This window comes from Octopus sinensis, unplaced genomic scaffold, assembly GCF_006345805.1.
Source record: "Octopus sinensis unplaced genomic scaffold, ASM634580v1 Contig20058, whole genome shotgun sequence".
NCBI classification, from domain to species: domain Eukaryota; kingdom Metazoa; phylum Mollusca; class Cephalopoda; order Octopoda; family Octopodidae; genus Octopus; species Octopus sinensis.
In genome coordinates this window covers 1-11,156 of record NW_021836851.1, presented here as the reverse complement: position 1 = coordinate 11,156, position 11,156 = coordinate 1, and the positions used below count along the sequence as shown (strand labels likewise).

General features: G+C 31.6%; 1 long non-coding RNA gene and 1 pseudogene across 1 annotated transcript; both read right to left on the bottom strand.

Annotated features, from left to right (window-relative positions):
- Positions 1 to 1,744: 1,744 nt before the first annotated feature.
- LOC115232222 lies at positions 1,745 to 8,162 on the bottom strand (annotated as a pseudogene).
- A 196-nt stretch (positions 8,163 to 8,358) lies between these two features.
- On the bottom strand, positions 8,359 to 8,704 carry LOC115232221. The gene is made up of 3 exons (XR_003883619.1): positions 8,563 to 8,704; positions 8,450 to 8,531; positions 8,359 to 8,419 (listed from the first exon to the last, which is right to left on the bottom strand). It is a non-coding gene; the product is annotated as an uncharacterized LOC115232221 (long non-coding RNA).
- Positions 8,705 to 11,156: the final 2,452 nt, after the last annotated feature.

The window sequence follows — 11,156 nt, the reverse complement described above, 5'->3', positions numbered from 1 at the left end:
GAGTACTTGGTGAGTGAGGCAGAGGGGAATCAGATGCTGTCGTTGATTAATTGGTTGGACAAGGCAGTGTGAGTGAGTGAGTATATATAGCAGATGTGGGTGTTTCTTCGTGGATATAAAGGTGGGGTATGACTTTTGAGTGTGTGGGCCATTGGTGAGTGAGGAGGTGATGGAGGGACTGATAGAGGGGTATGGTGAGTGACTAAGCAGATTCCTGGCCCACTACTCAGAGGAATTGGGGTGGTGTATGAGGAAGGGACTGGAACAGGACAGGGCGGATTGGCATTCGAGGACAGAGCCCGAGACCAATTCGAGTGATAAATTTTGACTTGTCTGTACATTTCAGTGGTGGGGATGCACGAACAACGATTGAGAGTGATAAGGCAAGTGGAGGGGTATTCTCTCCTGGGAAGGGCAATGGAAGTGTCCCTCGACTCCCTCATCTCCTTCCTCCCCCACTACAGACGTACTCCTCCTATATATAGTAGACGAGCTGACGTGTCTAATCCAACACCGGCAGGACAGGAGTGTCCTCCCCTCTTCACCCACTACATGATTGCCAACTCCAATAACCTCCTACTCCAAACTCTGTCACCCCACTCCCCTCCTCCACAGACTCAGAGACCACCTCCTGTTGGCCTATGTCGACGCACTGTACCCACACCCTCACATCCCTCAGCAAACTCAATTGGAAGAGGGCAGTAGTCCATGTCACAAGTTGGAGACGTTGTTTGGGCGGCTGGCCGATAGTTCCCTCCCTCCCCTTCTTTCCACTTTTTGGATGATATGCTCAGACTGTTAAAGCAGGAGGACAGGTCGATGATGTTCATTGAGATCACAGTTCTGTCCTGTCTTATGTGTAGGAGTTTATTGACAAGTACGACCAGATCACCCCCGAACAGGTCGTGTCCATTGTAGCCATTCGAGATGACTTTAGTAAGGCTGCTGTCAGGGATGTCCTCAGAGACACCTTCAGTCGAGACTTTCTTCACAAGACTAAGCCTGTCTCCGGATTCTTCTCCTTACTCCCTTAATGCACTTTTTTCATGTTTTTGGAGTTTGAAATATTAAATGTCACAGTCGGTTAATGAAACACGCCGTTGCGTTTCATTAACGGCGTGTTTCTTTATCGGACTGTGACTTATTGGTTGTGGGTCACTCTTGTGTGCTTGTTGGGTGTTGTTAAAAAATTCTAGTCATTATTTAGTTTTTGTTTTAATTATTATTTGTAATTTCAACAATATTTACAGTGCATCCCAGAAAGATAAATAATAATCCTATTATTATAAAGAATGATCCTAATATTATAAATACAAATCCCAAAAAGATAAATAACGATCCCAATATTATAAATAATTCGTATAAAATTTAATGTTAATGTCAACATTGATGACATTATTCCACAAAAGGATACATTTTGGCCTTTATAACTTTGTTGAAATAATAAGGGTTCAATATTAGGTAAAGAATAGCCATAATTAATGGATGTATGTAAGTTGAATCCACTTTCATCCAAAAAAATAATTCTTTTATTAAAGAATGTTTTGATAACTTTGTTGCGTAATATTTAATAGAATCTTTATGAATTTGTGTGAGAATAACTTTTGAACGTTCTTCAAACGTTTTCTGGTTAAATCTGATTCTTTAAACAATCTATTGATTTTTGATCTGCTTATGGATATACTGTTGTTTTAATTTGTAAAAAGCTTTTCTCTACACCTAATTGTGTCAAGAATTATCCTCATTATAATATTTGTAATTTTTTCAATTTTTCACGGTTATCTTTTTTCTTAGGGCCTTTAGACCGTACATAAGCATAGAAATCAACATTTTCATTTTCATCCGAAAATTTACAAATTTTGTAAATTGCAGAAGGTGATATATCAACTATTTTGGAAATTTCTTTAACAGGAATATTGTTTCTTAATCTTAGAAATTGATTAAATAAATTAAATGTGAGTGTCTTTCGTATTTTTCGGTTGCAAACATTGTCTTCCATATGTTATTATCCTTACTTTACGCACTTTGTAATTTTTATTTATAATATTGGGATCGTTATTTATCTTTTTGGGATTTGTATTTATAATCTTAGGATCATTCTTTATAATAATAGGATTATTATTTATCTTTCTAGGATGCACTATAATGTTGTAATTATACATACTGAATCAGTATCAGTCTCTCTAGCTATAGTCAGAGGTAACGCAGACTATACATTCTTTGCTCTGTTTAATGGTGAATTCAGGTATAATTTTAATTTTTGATACTTCCGGGAATGATTTATTAGTTAAGATGTAAATTAATATAATTAGTAATAAAGTAATTGAGCCATAACCGAGATAGCCACAATTGAGTAAGCCAAATTTGATGGTTCGTGATTGACGGAATCGTGATCAATTTTTTCTATGAATTAAGTTATAAATCAAATCTCAACTTGCAGTTGAACCTGTAGTTGTAATCTAAATGGTAGAAATTAATATGAAATAAATACCGTCGGATCATTGACGGAATCTAAATTGACATCATCCATGAGGTAACCAAACATGTTTCCTAAGAATTAATATTAACCATCAAAAACCTTCGATAGAGATTAAACAGGCTAAAATAGGAAACAAAACATTTTGATTTAACTGTGCGAAATCGAATATTTATAACAGGGGTGCGCAAGTGCGGCAGTGACGGCCGCATGCGGCCGTGAGTCGATGAATGTGCGGCCGTGGGCACAGTTAGGTCATCGAGCAACTAATCTTAAATATAATGCTCATAGTGTTAATTAATCAAGAAAAACCCTAAATAATAATTAAAAATATTCATATTAAATAAAATTATATTTTTATATAATGGTTAACCTTTATTAAAAGTAATTATCATAAACGGCTTAATTTATTTTCATTATGTAGCGCTGTTGTCTTTATTTGGTTTACCTTTATTTATATATTTAATTGGATTCAAAGGAATATTTCGGTATGTAGTTTCTTTTAATGGTTAATTATTTGAAATTTCACCCTTAGCGTAACGAGGTAATTGATATCATGATATTCTTCCATACCTATTCCTGTAGACAGGGATTAATTATTTTGTATTTTTGAGAGTATTTTTTAGACCGCCGATTTCGGAATCCTGTATTTTATGTCAATAAATCTTTGCGACAGTACATTCCTTAAATCTTCGGCAATTAAAGTTTTCTTCAGGTCAGAAAGGTGCTTAGGCATTAAATATCTATTTATAAAATAATAATCACTTTATAATAAAATAGATAGGAAATATTTAAGTGGTCACTTTTTAGATGTAAATAGATATTCAAAAATTCATCGTTAAGACAGATTTTAGAATACAAATAGTCAATTTTTTAAGTATAATATGTTTATCAATAAAAATAGCAGATTGCTAGCTGTTGGAATTTTTTTGAATGATAACCCAAAACTATGATAAATTTCATTATTTTTAAGTAGTCACTTTTGTTCCTCATTAAGTGTATTAATTTTTGTGTTAAAAAGTGACCATTATAAGACAAAAACAAGATCTAACTAAAAGTAAAAAGAGGATAACGTAGTATCACCTCCCGCCACGTAATAGAATCTGAACCAGTCGAACACAATGAGCGTATTAAATTTGGCACATCATCAATCTATAGAAATTATTTAAAACGGGGACAACTGGGACACGAATCTGCAACATTGTATCTCTATCGCGGATAGTAACCGACGAATCATTTATGGAGTCAAAATCAACAGTCACGGAGAAGGGAACTGAGAGCTGATCATTTCGTACGTATTTCCTTCCAATGGAGGCCCCAGAGTTGTCAGACCGGTAAGAAATTTCCAACGCATACAGCGAATCCTCTAATAAAATAACATAAATTTGAAAAACCAATTTCTGATGAAATTTTAATAAGCGACTCATTCTTTACAAGTGGAAACACAGCACATTTATAAGGACAAATCTGCGGTGGAAGTGCGATAAACTGAAAATATTTTTATGAGATGAAGGAACCGTTCTCGTGTCGCTTCCGTCTCTACATAAAAAATTTTGTTCAAAAATAGAGTATATAATCCTTCCAACTCCGAAGGAAGGTTCAATAACTCCCGGAACATACTCCTCGTCTGAAAAACTCAGCTAAAATTAACCTGAAACGTTTTTTTCAGATTGTTTGAATTGTACCATTTCTGTCGAAATTTCAATTTGTTGATCCTCAATGTCGATAAATCCAATTCTATTTTATTATTTATTTCATTAACTTTTTATCATCTAAATCCTTTTTTAGTTTGATAGCATCATCAGACGGCATATTTTTTAAACTTTGTAAAACTGAATTCGTGGACGATTTGTACTTCTCTTTAATTTTAGAAGCAATTGGAATTGCGCAGGTTATGGTTTTTTTAATCTTGAATGAACAATAAATATATAAACAGGTTTGCTATAATGACGAGTGGCAACCAATTTCGATTTTGTAGCCTCAGAATGTTGACATAGGTCATAACAAGACCGATCTGCACATCCAACACACTCAATCCAGCCCTTTGAAATTGTAATAAACATATAACATAAGAAGTCTTGCACTCTGCATCCCAACAGTCACATGCATAATGTGCCATTTCGTTTGTCAGATGCTGTCTAAATCGCAATTTGTCGTGATTTATTCCAACGCGAATCAAAAACAAATAAATTCTGCCAATAAAATAGCCGAGTGTCTGATTAGCAATCAAACCCTAAAAATATATTTAAAAATAAAACTGATTTAACGGCCTCATCCAATGTGAGATCTTCTCTACTCGGTCGCCCATTTATTTGGTCAGCAGAAGACAGCAAAGACAATTTGAGAGAAGCCACTTTATCAAATTTTGGGTGACTTTTATCATCTGGATCAACAAAATGTTCAATTTCTGCCATTGTGAATTCACTAAATTAGTTAAATCGTTTTATTAATTGATTTGATAGCAAAACAAATTGAACCGAACTCTGAGAAGACCCGATCGAGGAGAAATTTCGTTACGAAAGGCTTTTCCTATCTGAGCTGCAGCAAAGGGAATATTTTGATGGTTAAACCGCAATAAAGCATCAAAATTAACAAAAATTCCCTGCGCTGTTTCAGGTCGTAAAAAACTGTAACTAACATTCAAAATATAACCCTTTTACAGAACCCGAAGGTCCAATTGCGGTAGAAAACATAAGATTGAAAGGCATTAGATCACTCAGTGGGTTATCAGTGTTGGGGGCTCTAATTTCAAACTCCCGAAGAACCGCGTTCATCTCGCTCTGAGTCAATCCATCCAACTTGAAATAATCAAATTAGAAAAATACCAAATCAATGATATTTCTTAACTTATTGCATTCATTTTCACATTTTGTATTCGAAATCCTTAATTCAAGAAATTCTAAAAATATATGAATATAATACGTTTAATAAGGTGGTCTGCCCGATAGCAGGCGCCTGTAATCATGTCTTTGACCATATAGTCAGAAAACCGTTCTAAATGACCCGAGGCCTTCAGGACAGGTTCAGGAGTTATAATAGAACAGTCAACTTCTAACATTTTCTCTTCCAAAATAAAATGTTTTCGCCATATTGCAAGAATATTGGATTGAGTGGCACAGCCAATTGGACCATAGTCGTAAAGACCTTGAATGCCTTTAAATTAGGATTTGTTTGAACCTCCATAAATTGAAAATGATGGTAAATAAAAGAATTTTTGCTTTAATAAATCTTCAAGTTTTCCCCGATCAAATATATTTGACATGTTATTCTGATTTTATTTTATATGTATACCATTCTTTCAAAATCCGCATAAACACGTTTTATTTCTTCTTGAGTGTTGTGGAATGAGGAATCTTCTATTTTGAGTTTAAAGAGAGATGACGACTGTTAAAAATAACACACAATTTATAACTAATGAATTTAATTTTCTTGTTAGACTTGCAATATCTGATCCATTTGTGGACATGGAACCACGTGATAGCTTAACAATGATTTGTTTCGAATAGACAATCATTGTATAAATAAATTCAAAATTAAATAATTTATAATTTTGATAAATTGTTTTATTTATTTCAATTGTTCGATATTTGTAAAATTTTATCACAACAAGAGTGAATTTATATTGCGAGACAATAATCAGATTTAAATTAGTCTCAATTGAAGTCGACGTGCTTAAAAATTCTCTATCAGCCATCAAGTTTTTTATTTTTAGATTTTATAAAGACTTTTAGCTGATTTTTATTCGTTTTAAATAAACAAAATAGTTAATTATATAATAAATGATTTTATAAATAATAATTTTAATAAATTGTTGCACGTTTTATTCGTATCCTAGCTTTTGTTATATATGGGTGTTACAACTGTCGATAAAGTTCTTTAAAATCATACGATTTTCATTTATTTAGGGAGATAGACACTTTGCCCGTCAGCCGACTGTGTTCTTAAATAAAAAACCTTCAAAAATAACAAAAAAACAGAACCTTCGATATGTCAAAAATGTTGGCCTGGGCATTAAGACTCCTGCAGAAGTAATTTTTAATATTTTACAATTTAGGCTATAAATGGTACCTACATTGACAAGAAATGCCCATTTACTGGAAATATTTCAATCAGAGGACGACTTATCAAAGCCACAATCAAAAAAATGAAGATGAACAGAACTATTGTTGCTGTGCGGCCTAGTCTTCATTATATTCGCAAATATGGAAAGTATGAGAAACGGCATCAAAATATTTCTGCCCATATGTCTCCGGCATTCAGGGATGCCAAAGAAGGCGATATTGTTCTTTTGGGAGAATGTAGACCGTTGAGTAAAACCGTCAGCTTCTCTGTTCTTAAGGTTCAGTCTGCGACTGGAACTACTAAGAAGAGTTTTACCAAATTTTAATTCGATAACTTTCTCTCTCTTTTTAATTTTTGGACTTGTTTTAATTTTGAAATTAATGAAATATAGGTTAAAAATAAGAAACGAAAATATGTTAAGGGTTTTTTTCGGTTCATGAGTCTAAACTTTTTATAAACAAAGTTCTGTATTCAAAAGGTGGTTAAAAAGTTACAATTTTGAGACGTTAATTTTGAAAAACATGTATTTTTGGACACATTTTTAATTATTTTTGTTTTTTGTAAGAGATGTTCGTTTTGGCGAATAAAAAAGTTTAAATGTTAATTTTAGATACGTCTCGATCTAATTAAGATCTAATTTGTCCAATTATCATCGTCATCGTTAATTAATTATCATCGTTGATTGAATGATTGATTTTTGAAAAAGAACAAAATACATTAAGGAAACAAAATTTGTCTAATATTTTATAACGACGTTGATAAATCTGTAATGTTATTCGATTGGTGGCACATTTCGGCTTAGTAGTGTAATCACAAAATGTAATCAGGAAATTTATTTTTATTCTAATAAAATTATATTCTTTTTAGAGAGAAACAAAAAAATGAACAAAAATTGCTAGAAAACTAGCACAGATCTAAAAAGTACGACAATCTATTTCCTGAATGTGATCAGGTAAATTGAATAAATTTTAATTGAAAAAATTGAATATAGATAGTCGTGTAACGTGTTCATCAAATTGCTGATAATCAAGAATTTTCGACAAATTTAGGATCTACCGACAACATCACAACTGTATCTCCATTTTGATATCCATACCACTTACTACTTTTCTATTTGAAATAATTATTTACGACAGGAACAAACCAGGGAAACAAATTTACTTCTCCTGGTAACTAGGGCGATTACATTATAAAGCATTGAATTAGATTCGGTTTCTACAATATTATAAATCCGAAAATACCTAAAATGTAGGTTTTTAGAGTTGTCCTCGAGACTTTATCCAATATATAAACCGTCTCGGATACTACAAACACACGGCTTTTAAGCTCCTTGTTGAGACGAATTAGAACAAAATCATTTACCGAAATACTGAAATTAGAAAACCCATTTCAACTTATTTATGGAGAGTTTGATTGATTTTATATTAATCTCTTCTGAGATAGAACACGATTTACCGCAAAAATCTTTTTCGGTTATATTTTCAGTCGACATAGATAAATCAACTTCATCTTCGTTTATTTCATCACTCTCATCAATTTCATCCTTTTGCACTTTTTCAGGATCTGATGAATCCTTTTCAAATTCTCGCAATATTTCATCAACTATTGTATGACTATCGGCCATGTATTTTGGAATAACAGTCGGATCAAGAAAATCATCAGCCTTTGCTTTTAGATAGCCTTTATTAATATATTCAAAGTCCGGATTTTCGTTTGAAATATTCTCGTATTTTTCAAAACTTTCCGGAGCTATTTTTGGCAGATACTTGTCATAATCAGATGGTATTTGTGCCTAAATTTATTACTGATAATAATTTACAGTAAAATTTAACGTAATTTCTTGATCCAAAAATTCAAAAAAAGCGACCAGAAAATTTTGACCTTTTTTGATTAAGTTAAGTTCAAATATACTTAAGAACTTGTAAAAATCTACACGTTTCTCGTTTTCACGTTCAGTAAACTTTTTTGCCTGGTCAATAACCTGTTTTGCCCACTAAAATAAATAAAATGAGTTAAATTATTACATTTTCGAATTTCATATTGACCAGAACCCGTCTCATAGTTTCTCTGATACCAGCTGAATATATATGGGAAGAGTTCAATATTTGATTTAGAATCTTAACATTAATATAAGACTTGTCCGAGTTTTTTATAAGGATAACTATTTCGTCTTTCAATTTAACAATATTTTCAATGTAACACAATATAGTCCTAAAATTTCATGGAAATGACATACATAGCATGTTTATTAACCGAATATTGTATATTTTCTCTATAATTTAAAACCATTTTGCATTTCTCTACTAATGAAAAATACTCTTGTTCATTCTTGGATTGTTCTTCCATTATAGAAGTAATTGACGTATTATTTTGACAAACTGAACTCATCGAATTAATGACGTCCTATCAAAATTTAAAATTCACATACATTAATATTTTTGAGAATATTTTGAGGCTCATTAAGTAAATCTGTCAGTAACATGCTAACATTAGAAAATATATTTTGAGGATCATCAGAGAAAAATAAATCTACAGTATTCGTCCAATCATCTTTTAACTTCAATATCTTTAATTTTTTCTAAAAGAATTATAATGAGAATATTTAAAATTTATGAGTGTTAAATAATACGACAAAAGCCAAAAAATTATCAGTAAACTTAAAACTTGCAATTGATCAAATATATTTAATAATACTTTGTCTAAATCTTTCAAAACAGAATTTGCATGTTCAAAAAAAGCATCCTCTCCCTTCAAGAAGATTATTAAACCAGCTCTTACAAATCCTTCAGGCATTATCCAATCAAACAGCGAATTGGATTGTAAATATTTCAATGCTTCCGAGTTTTGTTCATCGAGTCCATTCAAAACTGGATTCAAAAACGAATCGAAAGCTGGAATATTTTTTAATTTGGATAGAACGCTAGGAATACTATCGAACATATATTAAAACTGATATTACTCAATAATAGAATTCTTCAAAATTTCACATTCTTTTAGAAAATCATCAAAAAAATTCATGGAATCAGAAATCGCAGAAACAATTTCTCTGTTAAAATACAAATATGTTCAAACTTTTTTGAAGCCTCCGAACTTTTTGCCATGATTATGTGAGCTCTGCAGAGTTGTGTGCACTCATAGGATATTAAATCAAACCAATCCAATATTTCAGTAATTTGTCGTTGCATGATCTAAATTAATGTTTTAACAATAAAATTAATTTCTCTACAATGCAATTATTCTTCACTGCTGCGTAATCATCTGCTGAATTGTAATCAAATAGATTATCAAATGTAAAATTAGCTAATATATTATAGTGTGAAAAAACGATTTTTATCTGTCAGTGTATTCAATTTATCTGCAAGTTCTGAGTCTTGGATGTATAGAAATAATGGAATTGAGATCTGAAATTATAGAATTTTTAGAGTACATGATCGCATGCAATTTCGGAAAGTAAAAGTCGATCGTAGCAAAGTCGCCCGTCCGACTGGAGAAGTATTTGAAAGTGAAATGGAATTTGCATTTTTTTTTCAATGCATTTTTTTAAATGTGAGATTTCAGGATTTTGCATGTTACTGTTTATTTAGATAGTAAATTTAAATAATGATACTCGAGTGAAGGAAATTGTCTTAATTTTCCCAAAGGAACAACAAAAATGAAATACATTTCAACTGAACTTGAAATAAACCAAATAATTGATCACAAAGTTTTATTATTTTTTTAAATTAAATAATAGCTAAAAAATTAAAATCATTAATATTTTCAAAATATTATCAAAAAATCCAGTAAAAAATGGGATTTAATAATTTTAAAACAAACGGTTGACGTAAAGTATGTAAACAGAGAGAATACACTATAAACTAAAAAATATATTTTTTTGACAATTTAAAAAGAATTGTTTAATTAATGAACAAGATTACAATAATTTATATTAAAATCAATTTTAAAAATAATAAATATATTCCACGTTTGATTTTGCCTCCTTATGGTGATTTTTTCTTGTCATTTATACATAGACAAAACCATTAGTCAAATCAGTCAATAATATAAAAATCATCAAGAAAAGAACCAAAAAATTTGTTCGTCATCAGTCTGATCGATTTGCACGTGTCAAGGTATAAGATATTTACCTCAGTCTATAATTAGAAAAATTGGAGGAAGCCAAAAGGTATTGACAATGTGGTTCGCCAGCGATGCAAGGGAACAAGAAGGACCCCCAAAATAGGATACGGATCAAATAAACTCACCAAGAAAATGCTTCCAAATGGATTGAGAAAATTCCGTATAAACACCGTCAAAGTAATCCCTGTTATCTATATCTCAAGGATGTTGATATTCTCTTAATGAATAATGGGAGATTTTGTGGTGAAATTGCTGGAACTATTTCAAGCCGTAAGCGTAAGGTTATAGTCGAGAGGGCTGATCAATTGGGCGTTTATATAACCAATAGAAATGCCAAACTTCGGACTGATCTTAAGGACTAGTTTAATTTTCTCTATTTTCATGATTTTAATGAATTTTGTTCCCAAATGTGTTTTTTTAGTAATAAAATTTTTGGTGAAAAAATTAAGATTTCAGATTTTTTTTAAATTTGTTAGCACAACTGTACTTATTTGAGATG